The 19,606-nt window shown below is 46.1% G+C and overlaps 1 long non-coding RNA gene across 1 annotated transcript in view; it reads left to right on the top strand.

The window, feature by feature from the left end:
• Window positions 1-3,938: 3,938 nt before the first annotated feature.
• The window catches only part of LOC148686764 (uncharacterized), a 40,096-nt gene continuing 24,428 nt past the window's right edge, over window positions 3,939-19,606 (top strand). The window contains exons 1-2 of the long non-coding RNA XR_015947991.1: window positions 3,939-4,152; window positions 16,690-16,820. This is a non-coding gene — a long non-coding RNA (uncharacterized LOC148686764). The remainder of the gene's footprint in view (window positions 4,153-16,689; window positions 16,821-19,606) is intronic.

Genomic DNA, 19,606 nt, shown 5'->3' with positions numbered 1-19,606 from the left:
CCACTCCTAGCCCTGCAGGAAGTAAAGCGAGAGAGAGGTTGTTTTGCCTTCCTTACTCTGGCCGGATTCAACAGAACAAAGTGAAAGTCTTTTCTTTCTGTCTTTGGTGATCACTGGTAGCCAGGTAAGATTGTCTTCCATGAACACGGTCTTAACAGCGAGTCCATAAGTGACTGTGGAGGCCAATTCTGGATCCACACGTTCTTCCACAGTGGGGACATACCTGTTCCTAGTGCTCTCCTTTTAAAAAAAAATTATATGAAAAGAAACCTGCTCTATAATAAAAAGTTTCCTCGAGCAGGGGGAAACTACAGAGCCTCCAAAGTGTCTCTATTTTCCAGGGACAGCCCTGGATTTACAGAAATCATCCCAGTTTCTGATTTTATCCTGGAATGTCCCGCTTTTCCTTAGGACGTCCCTACTTTCATTGGAGAAATAATGGAGGGTATGGAGTAATGTGACCCCCGAGCCAAGGAGATAAATAACTATACAACCTTTAGAAGACATCAGAAGGCAGCACTGTATTGGGAAGTTTTAAATGTTTGATGTCATATTATGTTTTTATATATGTTGGAAACCACCCAGAATGGCTTTGGCAACCTAGTCAGATGGGCCAGATACAGATAAAATAATAATCTATTATTATTATTATTGAATAGGACATCCCTATTTTAATTAGAGAAACATTGGAGGGTATGCCACTAAGTCACATGGCTAGATGCAGAGACACAGGTTCTGTGCTGAGGCCTATTGTTAGTAACAGCTTGTTCTTATTATTTTGATTAATAAATTGTTTACTTAGCAACAACCTGGTCTCAGATACAGTTTTTCCAACCTGAAGCTTCCTGGGCTCCTTAAGAAAACACCATTTTCTCACCAACGCTTAAAAAAAAATCCATATGAAATGAAGCCAACGGGAAAACTTGTTATACATTTCGGGGCGGGATGCTATCAGAATGTTGATGACACCGAGTTCTCCACACTGAGTTCTCCTCCTCTGTTTCATCTGAATCAGGGAAGGATGTGCAAGACCTGGAACTGGTGCCTGGATGTAAGCATTGGGCTGGACAGGGGCCAATAAACTACCCTTTGAATCGCAACAAGATGAAGGTGCTGGGGGGGGGGCGAGTGGATCTGGGAGACAGGCAGTTCTGGATGGAGTCACACACATCCCTCCCCCAAGGGAGCAAGTTTACCGTCTGGGGTGGATCCATCTCTAACACTAGAGGCCCCTGTGGTCTTGGAAGCAGGGAACTCTTCCTATAAACTTTTGAAAGGATTAGGATCGCTTAGGTGCTGCACATTAGGAACCTCAAAATCAGTTCAACGTGGAGCTTCCCTTAGACAGCAGCCCAGTTGCCAGTGGGGGCTTCCCACCAACAGTATAAAGAACCTCTGCTGAAAGCCTTGAGAACAGTTGACATGAAGGACCACCTTGCCCCATATTTACCTGTCCAATTTTTATGTTCAGCCAGAGGGGCTCTATTAAGGATGCTATCTGGCGCCTGCCTTGCTTCTACAAAGCAGAGGTCATCTAGTGCTCCTGCACCTGGACTAATAATAATAGGCATCTTTGCTTATTATTATTAAGCAACCACCATCCGTACTTTGCTTTGGTTGCCTGCTTCATAACGCTCCTGTTTGCACAAGTTTTTTTCCTGGTGTATCGCTCAGCCATCGGTAATTGCGTGATCACTGTCCAGATGTTGACTAGGTGTTTCTATGCTGCTTTATGGATGTGTTCGCTGCCTGGATACTTGTTTGTTGTGCAGCAATAAGCCAATAAATAAAATAAAATGGAGTATAAACCACCCCTGAATGTGTTTTGCTTTTTGCTTTCCCAAGGACTACAGTGACAGGGTTGTCTAGAATTTCTCCCTGCTATTCTTGTTTTCGCCTTGAAGGGAGTTTGTTTTGTCTTTAAACCTCTGGGGGAGTGGGGAGCATTCAAAAATGCTGTTGCCCCGCTTGCGGTCTGAAGTGAGCCCAGTCTTTTGACTCTTCCTGCTGTGTGTGGAGAGCTGCCCCCCTGTGCTTGCTTATCAGAAAACTGCATGTCTGCAATGGATTTTTAGGAGGTCACTGTGTCCCCTTCCTTAGCCCGTGGTAGGATTTTCTATGTATCTGCCCGGTACAAAGTGACCTGCATAATCCAGAGCAAAAGAACAAGCAGAAATAAATTATTTTTTAAAATGCGCCATGGCCAGTTATCTGCACAGCCTGAAAGGAATCTTTCCATGGGACTGTCTTTTACGAATGTTTGCTTAAATCAGGATGTAGAGAAGGGAATATAGCAGGATGAGCAGTGATGCCAGCAAAATTCCTGGGTCTGTAAGGTGATAAATTGCTGGGAGTGGCGAGTGCTGCTTGGGTGGGGTGGTTTCAAACTGTCTTGAAACTCTCACTCTGGATTTCCTGCATCAAGCCAGGGGCTGAACTGGGAGGTCCGCAAGACCCTCTTCCAGGTCTAAGGTTCTATAATTAGGAAGGTTATCACTATGATCATAGGAGTAGGTAGAGGGAGCGCTTTTTTTAAAAAAAAATTATTTGGTAACACATGAGGTTTAAGGCTCCTTGCTCCAGCCAGGTTTGTAATCTGAAAGTAGTATCTGTTTTGTCCAGAATGTTCATTTGCATTACAAATGCCTCTGTTTCTTTATCTTTCACAGCAACTACAATTAGACATTTGGACATTAACATAAATGGCCTGGAGGGTTGCTCACAAATGGAAGTGCCCTAATGTGTTAATGATCAATTGCAAGGTCCGCATGATAAAGCTCTAGGAGTAATCTGTCTGAGTTTAGTAGCCTATGCAGACAAAATCAACCCCCAAGTCTTCCAGGCTACCCATCACTATAGCCGTACACAAACCAACTCACATGTCATGTCCTAGGACCTAGGACAATTCACTAGAAAGCAAGATTATTTGCTATATAGGAAATTAATCAAAAGGGCATGCCTACATAGGAATGTCTTGAGGTCCTAGTGTGTACTTGGGAGGAAAGCCTGGGAGGTTGTGGGTTTTCCCTGTATAAGATGCTCTGCCTTCCTATGATCCCATTAGTTCAGAAGAGGATCATGAGGCTTGTAGCAATATGAGGAGGGGATTGATTACACCCAATAGGATGGGTAAGGGAAGGCAGGGAAATCTCTGTGCACACGTTCTCTTGCCGTAAACATGGCCCTACATTTCTGAAGAGCCAAATGCAGAAACAAAATGCTCAGTACCCAGGTAGCTTCTAACCCAGGCATCCCCAACCTTTGGCCCTCCAGATGTTTTGGACTACAATTCCCCTCTTCCCTGACCACTGGTCCTGTTAGCTAGGGACCATGGGAGTTGTAGGCCAAAACATCTGGAGGGCTGCAGTTTGGGGATGCCTGTTCTAAACTGTGTTTTCCACAAGCATTTCCAACCTAGATGTGAAGACGTTTGTGGGTTTTGCCTGTTTGAGTTTTACATACGGGAACTGCTGCATTCAGTGGTAGCAATCGCAGGCCGCCTCTCACCAGGTCACAGACAACATATCCTGTTCATGTGCTCACACATGTGCGCAGAAATACATCGCCCAATTCCTCCTTTCAGCCCCTGCTCTCACAAGAGCAAAACTTCCCATGTCACAAAGCTGCCATAGTATTAGCAATCCCCTTTCTTCCAGGAAGCTGAGCCTTATGAGATCAGGTGCAAAACTTTGATTCCCCCCCACTTCACAGACACACATTTTCAGGGATGAATTTCATTTGCAACTCCCCCCCCCTCACTTGCCTACCCTGTGAACAAACACAGCATTCAGCTTCCCAACCATTATTATCTAACACCTTCCTTTCTTTAAAAAGGGTTTCTATCTCAAGGTCTAGCCCTCTAGCAGCTGAATATTGCTCAAAGATTATGAGTGACTTTGAGGAGATTACCTGGTATGTCCAAAGGTAAACAAAACGCCAGAATCTCTGTTGGTCCTTTACTGGAAGAACCGGGGGATAAAAAAACTACATTTGAGGCTGAGGCCTCCCAAACAACCCAGTTTCCTAATTCTACTTCCCTTCCTCGACTTCCAACATGGTGCACGGCTAACACTTCCCTGAAGGTCAGCGCCAAATTGCTCCCATTTCAAAAGCCTGTGGCTGGCTGAGAAGAACAGCTGCTGGGAATTACAGGTAAATAAGAGATTAATGTGTTTTCTCTGAGGCAAGGTTTTCCACATTACACATGAGCGGCCTGCTCTTATTTGGCCTTAGCAGCAGCAGTCCCTCATGGCACACCTTTTCGGTGTGAGGCCTGACATTTTCCCTCCTCTGTTCTTTTTTGTATTTAAAAGAAAGTGCAAAGAGAGTGAGTGAGAGAAAATAGCTTAGGGGTGAGGAACCTCAGGCCCAGGGGCCAAAGGGGTTCTCAAAACCCCTCTACCTGGCCCTCAAAACTCTCCTCACACCACACCCCTCTCCTCAGACCACCACTTCACAATGCTTCACAATAGGGCCCTTTTTGGCACCTGAGTGGGCCCCCAAAATGGCATTCCCCTCCCCACCAGAGAAGAAGGGGTGAGGGAAGGTCTACATCAGTAACAAGGCGGGAAAGAAAGATCAACATTAGGGATCTTCTCCCCAGTGAATCCTGCCGCCTGAGGTGGTTGCCTCACCTTGCCTCTTGGTTGAGCTGGCCCTGGCAGGACACTACACAGGGGTCAGCAAACTTTTTCAGCAGGGGGCCGGTCCACTGTCCCTCAGACCTTGTGGGGGGCCGGACTATATTTTGAAAAAAAAAATGAACGAATTCCTATGCCCTACAAATAACCCAGAGATGCATTTTAAATAAAAGACACATTCTACTCATGTAAAAACGCCAGGCAGGCCCCACAAATAACCCAGAGATGCATTTTAAATAAAAGGACACATTCTACTCATGTAAAAACTGCTGATTCCTGGACCATCCGCAGGCCGGATTTAGAAGGCAATTGGGCCACATCCGGCCCCCGGGCCTTAGTTTGGGGACCCCTGCTCCAGGAGAAGCAAAGGCGATGGACCCCTGCCCACATTTTTCCAGGAGGAGATGCTACCCCAACATCGAAGGCTGTCCTTCAGGAGACTCTGAGAGCCGTCATTCCCAATACAGTAAGGGCATTTTTCATTTCAAAGAGGGATTTGAGAAAGTCAGAGAGGTGGTCCCATTCTGGCTGCTCCAAGCTGCAAGGGCGAAAGGGGCGTCATTTATCTACAGCCAGTCCTGGATAATGACAGTGCCCTTTTGCAGGCCTTGGGGTGGCAGGCCGGTACTTGCCACCCCAAGGCCTGCAACTACAGCAGCAAAAGCCACAGACACAAATCAAGAGGCCAGCTTTGTCCCCATATCCAACCAGTAGCAGCAACACTACTATGGAACCTAGCAATGCCACACATGCCGTCACAGTTAAGTCACTGCTCGACTGCTGCCAGCATTTTACACAGGGCAAACAGATTAATCAGATGAATAAATCGACACAAATCCGATATCAACTATGGCAAAGTCCAGAAACTTATTTCAGTCTACCAGAAATGCTCTGCAACTGACCTTGAGTTGCACTTCTCTCAAACAAAGGGACATCAAAGAGAAACTCCATTGTGAAACCCTGAATTGCAATTTATTAGGCAATTCGGTTCTGTTATCTGTTGCTTGAATCGAGATGGCTGATTTTCATCATACTAAATGTGTCGATTACCAATGTTTGCTGTGAATCCTTAAGTTGCTGGCCTCTTGCCCAATTAGTCTGAACAGATGTGGTTGCATTGTCATTGGTGCTTGGGCTGTATGTACAATTAATTTTGTGGTGTGTTCTGGGTAGAAGTTGTAGGGCATTCGCAGTTTTCACCAGCGCTGCCTTGTTAATTGGTCATATAATTGTCTCTCTAATTGTCACTGCTGATCCTTTTCCGCATTTCATTCCCCCTGGTGTCCCTCAAGGGCGTACCCACCATGCGGCAAGTTAGGGCAGCTGCCCTACTCTAGAAGCAGGGCTGGTGGGCAGAGGCGGAGCACAGCCCGGCGGAGCGCGAGTTCGCCATTCCCGCCGCACCGCGCTGCACCCTCCCTCCAGCTCCCCGGCGCGCCCTCAGGCAAGGCCAAGCGCGGCGGGGAACCAGGGAGCGCGGCGCGGTGGGCGGGAACGCCGAACTCGCGCTCCGCTGGGCTGGGCTCCGCCTCCGCCCACCAGCCCTGCTGCTAGGGAGGGGCACAGCCCGGCGGAGCGCAAGTTCGCCGTTCCCGCCCGCCGCGCTGCGCCCTCCCTCCAGCTCCCCGTCGCGCCCTCTGGCAAGGCCAAGCGCGGCGGGGAACCAGAGAGCGCGGCGCGGCGGGCGGGAACGCTGAACTCGCGCTCCGCTGGGCTGGGCTCCGCCTCCGCCCACCAGCCCTGCTGCTAGGGAGGGGCACAGCCCGGCGGAGCGCGAGTTCGCCGTTCCCGCCCGCCGCGCTGCGCCCTCCCTCCAGCTCCCCGTCGCGCCCTCTGGCAAGGCCAAGCGCGGCGGGGAACTAGAGAGCGCGGCGCGGCGGGCGGGAACGCTGAACTCGCGCTCCGCTGGGCTGGGCTCCGCCTCCGCCCACCAGCCCTGCTTCTAGGGAGGGGCACAGCCCGGCGGAGCGCGAGTTCGCTGTTCCCGCCCACTTTGTGGCCCCTCCCCTTCCGTGCCTTGGCCCCTCCCCTTGCCCCCCCCTAGTTTTGATCCTGGGTACGCCCATGGTGTCCCTCCCTTACATACATACCTACCCAATTCATTGGCATCTGATGAAGCGAACTGTGATCCATGTAAACTGATGCCATAATAAATTTGTTAGTTTTTAAGGTGGCACAAGACTCTTAGTTTTGGGGGGGATTCCAGCGTCACACAATCATTATGGCATGTAGCATTTTTTACTTAGTTTTTAACCTTTATCAGACAGGCATAGCCAAGCTTGGCCCTCCAGCTGTTTTGGGACTACAATTCCCATCTTTCCTGACCACAGGTCCTGTTAGCTAGGGATCATGGGAGTTGTAGTCCCAAAACAGCTGGAGGGCCAAGTTTGGCCATCCTTGGAAGCAACGTTTTGTATTTTATCAGTTCCCCTAAAACTGATGGATACAAGCCAGTGCAGGATTTACATATAAGCTAAACAAGCTATAGCTTAGGGCTCCACTCTCTTGCCCCCCCCCCATTTTTTTTTAAAGGATAAAAAACCTGGATGTACATTTCCAAAATATGAGATAAAATAAAACCTACATGCAGCAACAGTGGCTTGTGTCGTGTTGTGCAGGCTCCTATGATGTAACGAATGGGCTAGCCTGCTCCCTAAAATACAGTATCACTGGCATATATTCAGGACAAAAAACAGTGACAATTTGTTGTTGACAAAGGACAGCTGGACATATAAAGGGCCTCATTAGCTTCAGTAGCTTAGGGCCTTATCAAACCTAAATCCGGCCCTGATACAATCTTTAAAAAAGTTAACTGCAGATGAAGCCTAAACTGGATGTGACTTTTCCCTGCTCTAATGTGGTTCTGTTTTCTACTTCATGTGCAATTCTTAAAGATAGCTTTTAAAAAAAAGCTCTGTATGCAAGTCAATTAAGTACTTGATTTAGCTGAGAGGAGATCGGGGGGGGGGGAGCAATTTAAATAAGCCTGCAATGCTAAGAGTGGATGGCATTGCAGGGATATTGTAAGTGACTCTCAACACAGCACTCCCACTTGCAGGAGGGTATACAGTGGTACCTCAGGTTACAGAAGCTTCAGGTTACAGACTCCACTAACACAGAAATAGTACCTTGAGTTAAGAACTTTGCTTCAGGATGAGAACAGAAATCGTGCAGCAGTGGCACGGCGGCAGCGGGAGGCCCCATTAGCTAAAGTGGTACCTCGGGTTAAGAACAGTTTCAGGTTAAGAACAGACTTCTGGAATGAATTAAGTTCTTAACCCGAGGTACCACTTGTATTACAGTGAATCGCACTGCAGGGGTGTTGTATCCTACTGCCTCAGTTCAACCTGCAGTGTGGGGATAGAAGCAATGGGTAACACCCTCTGTATTTCTGCCTAACATCCAAAAACATCCTGAAACAGAGTCCTAATGCCTCTGAACAGCACAGAAATCACATAAAGCCTTGCCTACACTGCAGGGCTATAGTAGGTCGTGCTGTACTTGGGGATAATTCACTTTGGAATTCCATTGGCAGGGTTGTTTTGAACTTAGAAGAGCAGGAACTCTCTGTTGGGGGTGCGAGTGTGGATGCACAGGTGTCCAAGCCCAGCAATATTAAGGGTCGTCCCCCCCCCCCCACTGATTTCTATGGGCAGTTATTGACATCATTTCCTGGGGATATTTGAAAACAGCTTCTTACTGTGAACTAGGAAGCGACCTATCCTGACAATGAGAGGGATCTGTCTACCATATATATATATATATATATATATATATATATATATATATATATAGATAGATAGATAGATAGATAGCTTCTCATTTTCTAGACACTCCATTCCATCTCCTCTGCCCCAGTTTTTAACCTCCCTCTCCAACAGTCAAGTTGGCATTAATGGACACTGAGCATGCTTAGCCATCAAAGGGGATGTTTTAGGGTCCTTCCCTCTCTAATTCCCCTCTACTTCTGCAAACTACCCCAGGTTTGCCAAGACCTCCTTCCTTGTGGGTGGGCACTGCTGATTTGGCTCTGTTAACTGTGAGATGATATCAACTGATGTTTCACTAGACTTCTCCATTACTTTGAATTGTCCGTCTGCCCGTTTTCGTGGAAGCCTTGTGGATATGGAAAGTCTGAACTGTTTAATGCAGGAAAGTGAATGGAATGTCCTTGTCTGGAAAGGAGAGGGGAGGATTAGGACACCACCACCCCCATCCCGGGGTGTTGTTGATCCTCAAAGGTCTGCCTTCCACCACCTCAGGTCTTTCTCGAGGGAAGATATTCTCCATGTTATGTGTCTATGCACACGTAAGGGTGGTTTAGGATCACAGCCCTCAAGAAAGCAAAGTTGCAAGGGGGCTGTAACGAATAGGGACGCGGGTTGTGCTGGGCAACCCCAAAGTCATCTTAGACTGGACTTAACCGTCAGGAGTCCTTTACCTTTACCTTGTTATCTGAAACTGAAAATGTACTCTGGAGAGGAGAGGAGAGGTGTCAGAATGCAGAGATGGCTGGCAGGGTGATGTGGAGGAGAGGAGAGGAATCTTAGAATTGCAGAGCTATGTTGATAAAACTTGTTAGTGAGGGACAATTGGATTATTGGTGGGATTCTGGCTATGAAGTCCTTTGGGTAGTGGGAAAGGAGTGTGTGTGTGTGTGTGTGTGTGTGTGTGTGTGTGCATGTGAACAATAATCTTGTCCCCCCCCCCACTTCATGGTCAAAAGAAGGCCCCATAGCCAAAACATCAGCCCTTCTAATCTTTTCTTTTCTCTACGCCCCCCACCCCACCCGCAGCATGTGCTTTATTAACCCCGTTTCTCATTTAACTGCTTTGAATAGCTCAGTGGGTAGCATCCTTCTTAGAAAGTGAAGACTGGGCTCGCTGGTGGGGGTGGGGGCGGTGGGGGGGGGAGAGAGAGCTTCCTTGGAGATGAGATGTCAGAAGAGAAATGCAGACAAACACCCAGCCCCGGCCTAGAGAAAGAAAAGCCCCCTCTGTAATCCTGTCTGCAGTGTCCTCATGACCACAGGCTCCAAGGTAGCCAGGAATTCCAGGTCCCCCTTTTGAGGGAAGACAAATGGTGAGATTTGGAAGAACCGGGTCACTGGGGCAGCTCCTTCTAAGCTCTGCAGGCATGGAAGGGATATTTTCTTTTAGAAAAAGTAATCTCTCTGCAGCGTTTTTGCTAGTAAACTAAATTAGAGGGAGGAATGAAAGGGCCCCTTGGATAGGATCCAGGCAGCGCAAAGAGGAGAGGGATTGCATGTTTGAGGTTATACTTAAGCTTGGGCAAGTTTGTTTGTTTATATTTAAATGTAATGGTTGCTTTGTGGCCACAGGGGCTCTCAAAAGAGGCTCACAACAACAACAACAACAACAATTTAAAAAGCAACAGTAGTGGTATCATGAAACTAATTCTTTAAAGGCAATACATGATTGTGTAGAGTCCATGGGAAACTGCTTTATATATATCCGGTCCATCTAGCCCATTACTGTTGACTCTGACTGGCAGCAGCTCTCCAGGTTGAGGTCTTTCACATCATCTATATTTCCTCTTCAACCAGGCTTTGGGCTGATTGATATTCTACAGCCTTTTAAATGTGTGTGTGTGGGAAGGGGGGGAGTCGTCATTTTGCTGTTTTGTTTTATTTACTTGGTTTTTTTTGTCCTGTATTTTATTCTGTGAGCTGCCCTGATATCTTAGGATGAACGCCGGCTCCCCCATAGATGAGCACCACACCCCATAGTCAAATTTGACTGGACATAACCATCCAGGGGTCCGTTACCTTTTTTAAAAAACCTATTTCAGTAGCGTGCATGTTTACGTTAAATCATAGTATATGTTAAATGTTTTAATGCAGGCATAGGCAACCTTCGGCCCTCCAGATGTCTTGGCCTACAAATCCCATGATTCCTAGCTAACAGGACTAGTGGTCAGGGTTGATGGGAATTGTAGTCCAAAACATCTGGAGGGCCGAAGGTTGCCTATGCCTGTTTTAATGCAATGTGCAAATTGCCTTTGTTCATTCTGCAGTTCCCCATTCTTCAGTTCAGACTGGGCAAGACCAGAACCACCTAAGAAATACCGCTGGGGTGGAGAACCTCAGGCTTGGGGGCAGAATGTGGCCCTCAAGGCCTTTCCTTCTGGCCCTTGGGACTCTTCCCAAGCTACACACCCTCTCCCTAGGCCACACACCTCACCAGCTCTGCTTTGTACCCTCCTTAAGTAATTTTTTTCTGGATGAAATGCGTCCTTGAACTTTGATATTGCTTCCTGTTTGCCCGATTGGATGGCGAGCGAGTGTATGTAGAAAACTCGTCTTCTGTACAAAGTGAAAAGTCACATTTGCTGCTCCACCCAGTTTTGTTCTAGGCCTCGCCCACTACTGGTTTGTGCCACACACACCCCAGCAGGAAAACCACCTGCCTGAAAGACGTATGGCAGGGTGCATGCCATTTTCTAGTTATTATTATAATCTTTTCAACTACCCTCCTTAAGGCAGCACAGTTGTCTCTCATATTGCAGGTGGTGTGTGTGTGTGTGTGTGTTTGTATGTATGTGTAAAATAGGGTTGCCATACGTCCGGGAATTCCCAGACATGTCCTCTTTTGTGGGCCCTACATGCCCATCCAGGGGGAATTTTACATTTTAAAGCAAATGTCCTGGATTTGGGGTTTTTTAAATAATAAAAAATGTGCATGGGTGGCTCTGTCATGGGCACGGACAGCTTGGGCTTGGCGGCGGAGAGGCTATCAGGTGATTGCCCTCGAAAAGCTCAACCACTTTTTGTGTTTGTATTTTTACCTCTGAAATATGGCAACCCTAAAACATGACAGAGTGTGGCTTGCCTAAGAGTTCGTGGCAGAGGTTACAGAGACTCCCTGATTCATCGCTTACTCACTTAGCCACTATGCTGCACTAGCAGTTGCAATTTCACCCCCTCATCACCCGCTTACTGAACACTTAGAATCATAGAACCGTAGAGTTGGAAGGGACCCCAAGGATAATCTAAGCCCAGCCCTTTGCCATGCAGGAATCTCAGCTAAAGCATCCATGGCAGATGGCCATCCAACCTCTGTTTAAAAACCTCCAAGGAAGAAGTCCACCATCTCTCATGGGAGACTGTCCCACTGTCGAACAGCTCTTACGGTTCGACAGCAAGAGTCGAACGCATCTTGCAAATGTGAACCAATTCTACATTAAAGCACCGGCTGGAATATGCTTCCCTGAATGGGTGTGTGTAGTGTTAGAGGAGGGGGTATTACCTCTGGTGGGGGACATGTTGTGCTCCTTCTTGGGTACTTTGTCCACCTTTAGTGCCCACCCTGTACTCAGCTCTCACCTGCTCGCTTCTGTGGATTGAGTGGACAAGACCAATAGTGGGCCGAAAGGTCAAGAAGGCAGTTTCTGCACATGCTGTAGAGGGAAGTGAGGAGCAGATGGTGCTCTACTTCGGAAGGCAGCCCATCTAGGAAAACTCTGACCCTAAATCTCCGCTGGCTTGTGGGATATCTTCTGGAGAATAAAAGGCTAAAGAAATCCAGAGTGGAGTCCCCAAGATGGTTGGATGGTGCCTTGTACACCTCTTTCCAGCAATTCCTGTAGCCAAGTTGGTGGCAAACATATTTCTCTGCTTCCCTTTGGACCACATCATTGAGGCCGAGAAGGATTGGGGGGGGTCCTGTTGTCTGGGCAGCCCAGGACCTCCATACGCACTGCCCTGGCTTGTGCGCTGGGGAGGTCACTCTGGTGCTGCTAATGCAGCAGTTTGACCTCACCTCCAGAGGCGCACTTCATTGTCTCTCGAGACAGACGGGTGCCAGCAACCATGTGTGTTTGCATGTGTGTAGAAATGGCTGGTTTTTGTACGGCTGGGGTTTTGCTTCTTGCCCCACCTTCCACTGGCATGTGACCCGTTGAGGAATGCAACTGTTGGGTGGAAAAAGGTTCCCCACCCCGTTGCAAATAAAGGGGGAGAGCTATCCATCGTGGAAGAGCAGAAACTGCGGCGAACAGGAAACAGTGTGAGCTACTTGAAGCTCGGCCGCTGCAGCCAATCCACAGCACTCGATCGCCACAGCTGACTTCAAGGCAGTCAACCTGGCCTTTGGCGTATTGTGCCTGCCAGTGATTTATAGATTGTGCCGCCTGAAAGCAACAGCATGCCCAGCCTCTCCATCATTCCAAGCTACCTCACGAAATTGTAAACAACTGTTTCGGCAGCATTTCTGCTCATTTCCCTAAAAGCTTCTACAGAGGGCCTTTGCCAGCATTGTCTGGAGTAAACTCAATTAATTAGTTCATCCTAGGTCTGGGGTTTCAGCCAGAGAAGCAAGTAGTACGAGACCACACAGAATCCCCTCCTAGGAATAAAATCAATTTCCTTTATACATTAAAAAAAAGATGATTAAAATTCTGTCTGCTTTAATTCACCAGGATGATTCAATTGTCTCTGCCATGTAGCTCCAGTGGGAGTTTTAGCAATAACAAATAAATGACCAGCCGAAGCACAATTCCCAGACAAGCAACATTTCTGGAATTGCACCTCCCTCGGCAATCACGAAGGAAAACATGGAGGAATTCCGTGGCATGGGAAACATGGTGGGCGAGAATGAAAAGAGGACCAGACACAGAGGAACTGTTGAATTCAGCCATTTGTGTGAGGAGGTTTCTATTGCAAATGAGCAGGAGCCATTGGCAAGGGCCCGTTTAATTTGATCGCAGTTCATGGCAGACTGAGAACAAAGGAAGCGACCAAGGCAATAATTGCCTCCTGGTGGGGAGCTGGAGAGTTTAAACTTGGTTGGCACTTAGACTTCGAATCAGACCACTCTTCCGTTGGCTCTGCCAGGCCCACAATAGGCCGGGTAAAAAAGATGGTGGGGGTGGGAAGCAGGGGAATGCTTTCAAAGTCACACTCAGCATGTTAGCACAGCCTGGGCGAACTGGAGGAGACTCTCGCATGGAGGAAATGTCTGCAGGGGTCTATGGAGGGAAGTCTTTATCACATTTGAAGTACATCACAAGAGTTTTTCACCACAACCCCAAAGGGCAGGGACTGCTTGGTCCATGACCTTCGGGTAATCTAAACCCTGGCCCAGCATCTCAAGAATGACGTCATACATTTTCTCCTACATAGGGATGATCGGCATATAGGAATAATGTTTACCTGTACTGTATTTTTATTTCATTCCTCTTCCTATGTTTTTAGCTGTTCTTATTTTATCTGTAAGCTGCCTTGAGTCCCTCTTAGGGAAAAAGGCTGGGGTAAATAACAACAACAACAACAACAACAATAATAATTGAAAAAGGCTGGGGTAAATAATAATAATAATAATAATAATAGAAAAAGGCTGGGAATAATAATAATAATAATAATAATAATAATAATAATAATAATAATACTTAGCATTCATATGAAGCAGCTCTAAAGAAAGGCATAGAGCATGAAGAGGGGCTGCAAGGGAAATTTTCTAGTGATTTATTTTTCTGTGGAAGATTTTCCGTTTCACAAGCTCATTTGCAACAATGAATGGATTGCAATTGCCAACTGCAATATTGGGCAAGCTTGGCAGTGTCAATGTTGTTGTTTTGCTTTGTTTACTAAATACAAGTGCAATAAACATGCCAAATTAGATCACTCTCTAGGGCATAGGAAAATGTTGCACTGCAAACTTACTTTCTTCTTCTTCTGCAAATTGCCACATCCGTAAGTACCGTACCTAAAATTGCAATTTTCCATTTTTAATTTTCCAATTCAACATTTCCCAGGTAACCTACACCACTGAAAGCACAGTGCTTACGACCCTTAGAGCAAAACCTGAAACAGTGGTGGTACCTGGAATACTGGGTTTGGATTTTGGAACTTGAGGTTCAAATTCTTGCTCTGTCATGCTTGGCCTGGGGAAATTTGCAGCCAGAACTTGTGTACAGAGAAGGCAAAAAGTGACTGCAAAACAGTCTATCAGGTAGCTTAATATGTTCTGAAATGTTAATATATTTTGAAATTTATTCTATTTTAATAAAAGTGATTTTGCAAAATGTAAAATATCATTTTTATAAACTAAAATTAATGGCCAAATTCATGTCAGTTATCCCAGTGAGGAATTCAGCGTAGGGCAATTCTTCCATCAGCACAAGTCTTTCAGATGCACCCCTCCCCGTGTGTGCTGTTCTGGGGGTTGTTCTACCCCTTCCAACCCAACTTGGGGTCATAGGGGAGAAGGGAAAGCCCTGTTGTGCTTGCAAGCCTCCTTGTGCAAACATCTGCTAGTGGGACTACTTAGTTGAATTCTGTCCTTTGTACTCAGTTATCAGAACACTGGAATACCCAATTGTACATTTACTTCTTAGTGAGTCATTGGGCAGACTACTGTCTGCATGCTTTTGATACCTCCAGGAGTAGAGACTTACTTTTAAAAGGAAAGTGATAATTCAGAGCATAATATTCCAGAGGGGACTAGACTGCTAGATTCCCTCCTCATGCTTACAACCTGGCCCTTGGGCAACAGGATGTTTTAATCTGAACTACCGCTTGGCGTTACGAGGTAGACTGACATAATTGTGCAAAGTCCTTGGAGGAAAGAGTAGGAGGAACAAATATACAAAATGTAAGAGAGAGATTATAAAATAAGCACTTAAAAACAATAATCTGTATTTACCAAGAGGACTCCCTCAAGTTTGAATTCATGTGATTGAACTGATGCAATACTGACCCTACCATGCTAACTTGAGTAATCCTTCCAGGCTATAACTGAGGTTTATATGTGGTCTCCCCCAGCTGTATTGAGAAGTAAGTTTATACAGCTCCTAGCAATGTAGTGAGCCATACATTCCCAAGTGACTCATTAGAAGTCAAGGGATTCGGGCTAGGTTCAAGGTTTTGGGGGGGCCTTGGGTAAGAGATCGCCGGTAGGTGTTTTTAACCAGCAATTTATCTAAGAATATTGATGTCCCTACCATCTTTCCCAGGCTGAAGTTAGTTTTTCTAAGAATGCCAACTGTGTGTGCTCCTGCATTACATGACCCACCCCACATGTCCATAAACGTTTGGAGGGAGCAGGTTGTGACCACTGGCCATACCTTCTGCCAGGAATGGAAGGGAGGAAAGCACACACATGCAAGCAACATTTTTATTGAACTCTGTGCGTTTCAAACTGATTGCGTCATCAGTGTCTCCCTCATATGAAAGGCAAAACTCATACTGCCATCAAAAACACAACGAGCAGCTGTTACACCTGGAGCATGCATTAGACGCATTTTCCCCCATCTAAGTCGTGATTAAACAACAAGCAAAATACAAACTCACACTGCACAATCCAGCAGCCCCAAAACAGAACAGCTCCAATCAAATCAGCCTCCAAACAACCCCCAGAAGAGCAGAGTCTTGTTCATTTCAGACAGAGTCCTGATGACCATGGAGACTGTCATTCCAGAGACCAGGGGCACCTGCCATAAAAAAAGCCCTGCTTTTAGCTGCTATTGATTTCCAGGGTTGGCACAAAACATTTTGTAGCCTGAGGAAGGACGGCAAATAGTACCCCGTCTTCCCAAGTCAAGTTGCAGAGTCATTCTGGCACTTGAGGCTGAAAATCCAACAAGCCTTTTGCCTGTTTGTTCCCTGGCGGTAAAAATATGCCAGTAACAAATAACTCACCATTTGCTGCCCTTTCATGACACCCAAAATTGGCTGCCTGCAGCAGACACCTCACACTGCCTAGTGCTAAGTGCTGGGTCTGGTGATCTCACCATACTTAGTGAGCAGAGCCTGATTAGAGGATTTCAACCAGCATGGAGGTTCCTACAGGGGGAGGTGGTCTCAGAGGTAGGCTGGTCCCTCGCCTGGAGGGCTCTAAAAAAGTCCACCCCAGCACACCGACCTGGACCTGGATGGTAACAGAAAACCAGGTCAGGTGCTACAGACCTGGTTGGAGATGTTTTCAAGGCGTGGAGCCACCAAATCCAAAGTCTGATGACAAGAGACTCCGTTGCAAGGTTTTGTTTGATAGAGATGTTCATTTTCTCCTGCCCCCCCTTTTTTTACAGTGCAAGAGAATTATGGGCGGCCTCTACATTCGAGTCACGCCCATATGAGGAACCGGACTGTCTCTATACCTGGCAGCCCACGCCTTGAGCAGAGTTCAACCTCACAGGCATCTCCTGAAAACAGTGAAAAGGTACAATGCAGCTTTGTGGTTTTGTCTTGCTCTCTTTGTGGATGTGTAAATTGGATTCAGTGGGGGCCTCTATTATTTATTTAATGTATTATATTAGACAAAAGCACACTAGAAAACTACTAGTTTCCTTTTATTTAGTTGCTGTTTGAGGTTTTAAAGATCTCTCAGAAAAGGTTAAAAAAATGAGAAAATGAAAGTGTAACCCACAGATATTGAAATTTGTTATTTAATCTGAACTCTAATCAAGGTGTTGCACACAGAAAGGAAGTAACAAACCCCCTCACTCCGAGAATTAAAATCCTCGTAGTGTTTGTGTGTACTGTTCTTATTTTGAGATGTAGGGTTGAGAGATGTTTTCGAGGCATCCCAGGCACAACCTGGAACAATTTTCCGTGGAGAATAAAGTGCAGAGCCAGCAGGTTCAAGAGAGGCAGGCAATTTGAGGCCCTGTTGAATTTGCTTTGAAGTCTTTGGAAGGTGCTATAACACCAAGAGCTATTATTATGTTAATGTACGGTGGACCAGATTCTGCAGGCTGTTCCATAAACCATCATCCTCAGCATTCCATCCCTTGTTCCCTGAAGGTCATAACCCTGACACCTGGTTTATGACCCTTAGAACCAAAGACTCCTCTCCCCTGTACATATGCCTCACAATCAGAGGCAGGTCAGAGTCAGAAGGACAATTTGCAGCTTGAGTGTTCTGCAAGGATGCAAATTGCATTATGAATCTCAGAAATGCAAATGGTGGAGTTTTCTCATTGGCCGCTGTGAATGGGGGAAATGGAGATGGAGAATGTGTAGGTCATAGAAACCTCAAATGTTTATTTGTCCATGACGCTAATTCACTTCTGGGCTGTTTGCCTAATGCAGTCTTCTCTCACTCCCAAGGATATCATGATGTATTTAAACTGCTGGAAATGACCAGCAAGGATCGGTGCAACCTATTGGTTACTTGTTCTATTAAAACATCTCAAAAATGAAAGCTACTGAGAATGTGTTACGGTGACTAAACTAGATGAATACTGGATCTGAACTAGTAATCTTAATTTTACTTTGGAACCCTTATAAAGCAAAACAGCTAGCTACTAGTTTGGGTCTTTGAGGTCACAGCCTTTTGTTCTCTTAAGTCCGAAGGTGCATTGAGTTCCAGGTTATTTGATTACGTTGCAATTTGTACCCTTCTTTCCCCTTCCTATACCGGCTAACATCAATAAAAAGTAAAGTAGCTAATCAACAACAAAATAATCCAAATAAAACAGGAAAAAAATCAAAGTGGCAGATAAAAGATCAGTAAACAAACAACCAATTGGAAAAAAATCTTGCACAAGACAGGCTTGCCGGATGATCTCAAAGTTCAGACTGATTAATGTAGGGGGATTTTGCCCTTTGGATAACTTGACCCCAAGCTGTTTGGGGCTTTAAAGGTAATAACCTCCCTCACTTTAAATTGCATAAGGAAATTGGCCTACAGCTAAGCAGTAGACATAACAAGGAAGCAACATGATCCTTAATGGCAACATAGCGCAACAATGGAAATTTCTGAATGGTCTTCAAGGGCAGCCCTGCAAAGAGAGCTTGACAGTAGTCCGGCAAGAGGCCTAGCATGGTGTAATGGTTTACAGTGCTTCACAAGGACCTAACCTGAGCAAAGCCCTTGTAGCCACTGTGGCATCTTGATCAAAGCTAAATCCAGGAACATCCCCCCAAATGCAAATCTGATCTTTTGAGAGATTTCTTACTTAATGCGTAGCAGTCGAGTGAATTAAAGATGTTACACCCACTCTAGTACTTAAGGTGTTGTTGTTAGATTGACCCCAGATGATGGAATGGTTGTTTCTGTAACAAGGTAAACAATAATTTAATTTAGATTCCTGGTCTAAAATTCAGGTTTAGATCCTGGGTTCAGTTATGCAACCACCCACGTACGGCACTGAGTTTAGTTTGGGGGGCAAACATAGATGATGGGAATGGAGGCTGGTACATTAGGGCAAATGGGGGCCTGCCCTACTAAGCTGCCAGCTGCCCCTGCCCCCAGCCTATTCCGTTAGTTACAAAGCAGTCTGGGTTGGAGGTTGATAGCTTCCTCCTCCTTTGTCTCAATGTCGCCCTTGTAGCACTCAGCAGGGAGAGGATGGGGTGAAAAATAGAATTAGTTGGCTCTATGTATCACTGGCTGCAGCTCTATCTGCTGTTGGCCAATCTGGCTTCCACCATACCAATCATGAGTAGGAAACATGAGAAGCAACAATTTTAAGATTGAAACAGACAAGATGTGAAAGTAATGCCCCATTTAAAAACAAACAAACAAACAAAGAAACAAAGAAACAAACAAACCTGAAATGTATAGTGCAGTAGTCCTGTTCTAAACTGAATCTGGACATTTGTATCTGGCAAATATCTTTTGCACAGAGCTATCAAACCATACCTAGGAGAAGTATGGGACTGTTCTGTAGGTATTCTGCTTTCATGCATGACTTCTACACTCAGATTTCTTGATGCAAGAATGGTTGAAGATCTATGTGTTGCTTCCAAGGCTCTGAGTGGAGAGTTCTACTTGTGCACCAAGACTTTCCCTTCCTCTCCCGTGCCCTGAAAATCTTCTCCAAATGGTCCTCCAACCCTCTGGAGTAGGGTGCACTGGGGAGAAGAGGGGGAAATGATATTGTGCAAGCAGAAGTCTGCCTTCTAGGAGCCACAGAACAGCAGAATTTAATATAATCCTATACAGTATCAATATCTGAATACCAGCAGGTGGGTATTGACATTTTAGATGATCTACACTAA

Source organism: Zootoca vivipara, chromosome 2, assembly GCF_965207765.1.
Source record: "Zootoca vivipara chromosome 2, rZooViv2.hap1.1, whole genome shotgun sequence".
In the NCBI taxonomy this organism is placed as follows: domain Eukaryota; kingdom Metazoa; phylum Chordata; class Lepidosauria; order Squamata; family Lacertidae; genus Zootoca; species Zootoca vivipara.
The sequence above is the reverse complement of the archived record's forward strand: the minus strand, read 5'-3'. Positions and strand labels throughout refer to the sequence as shown.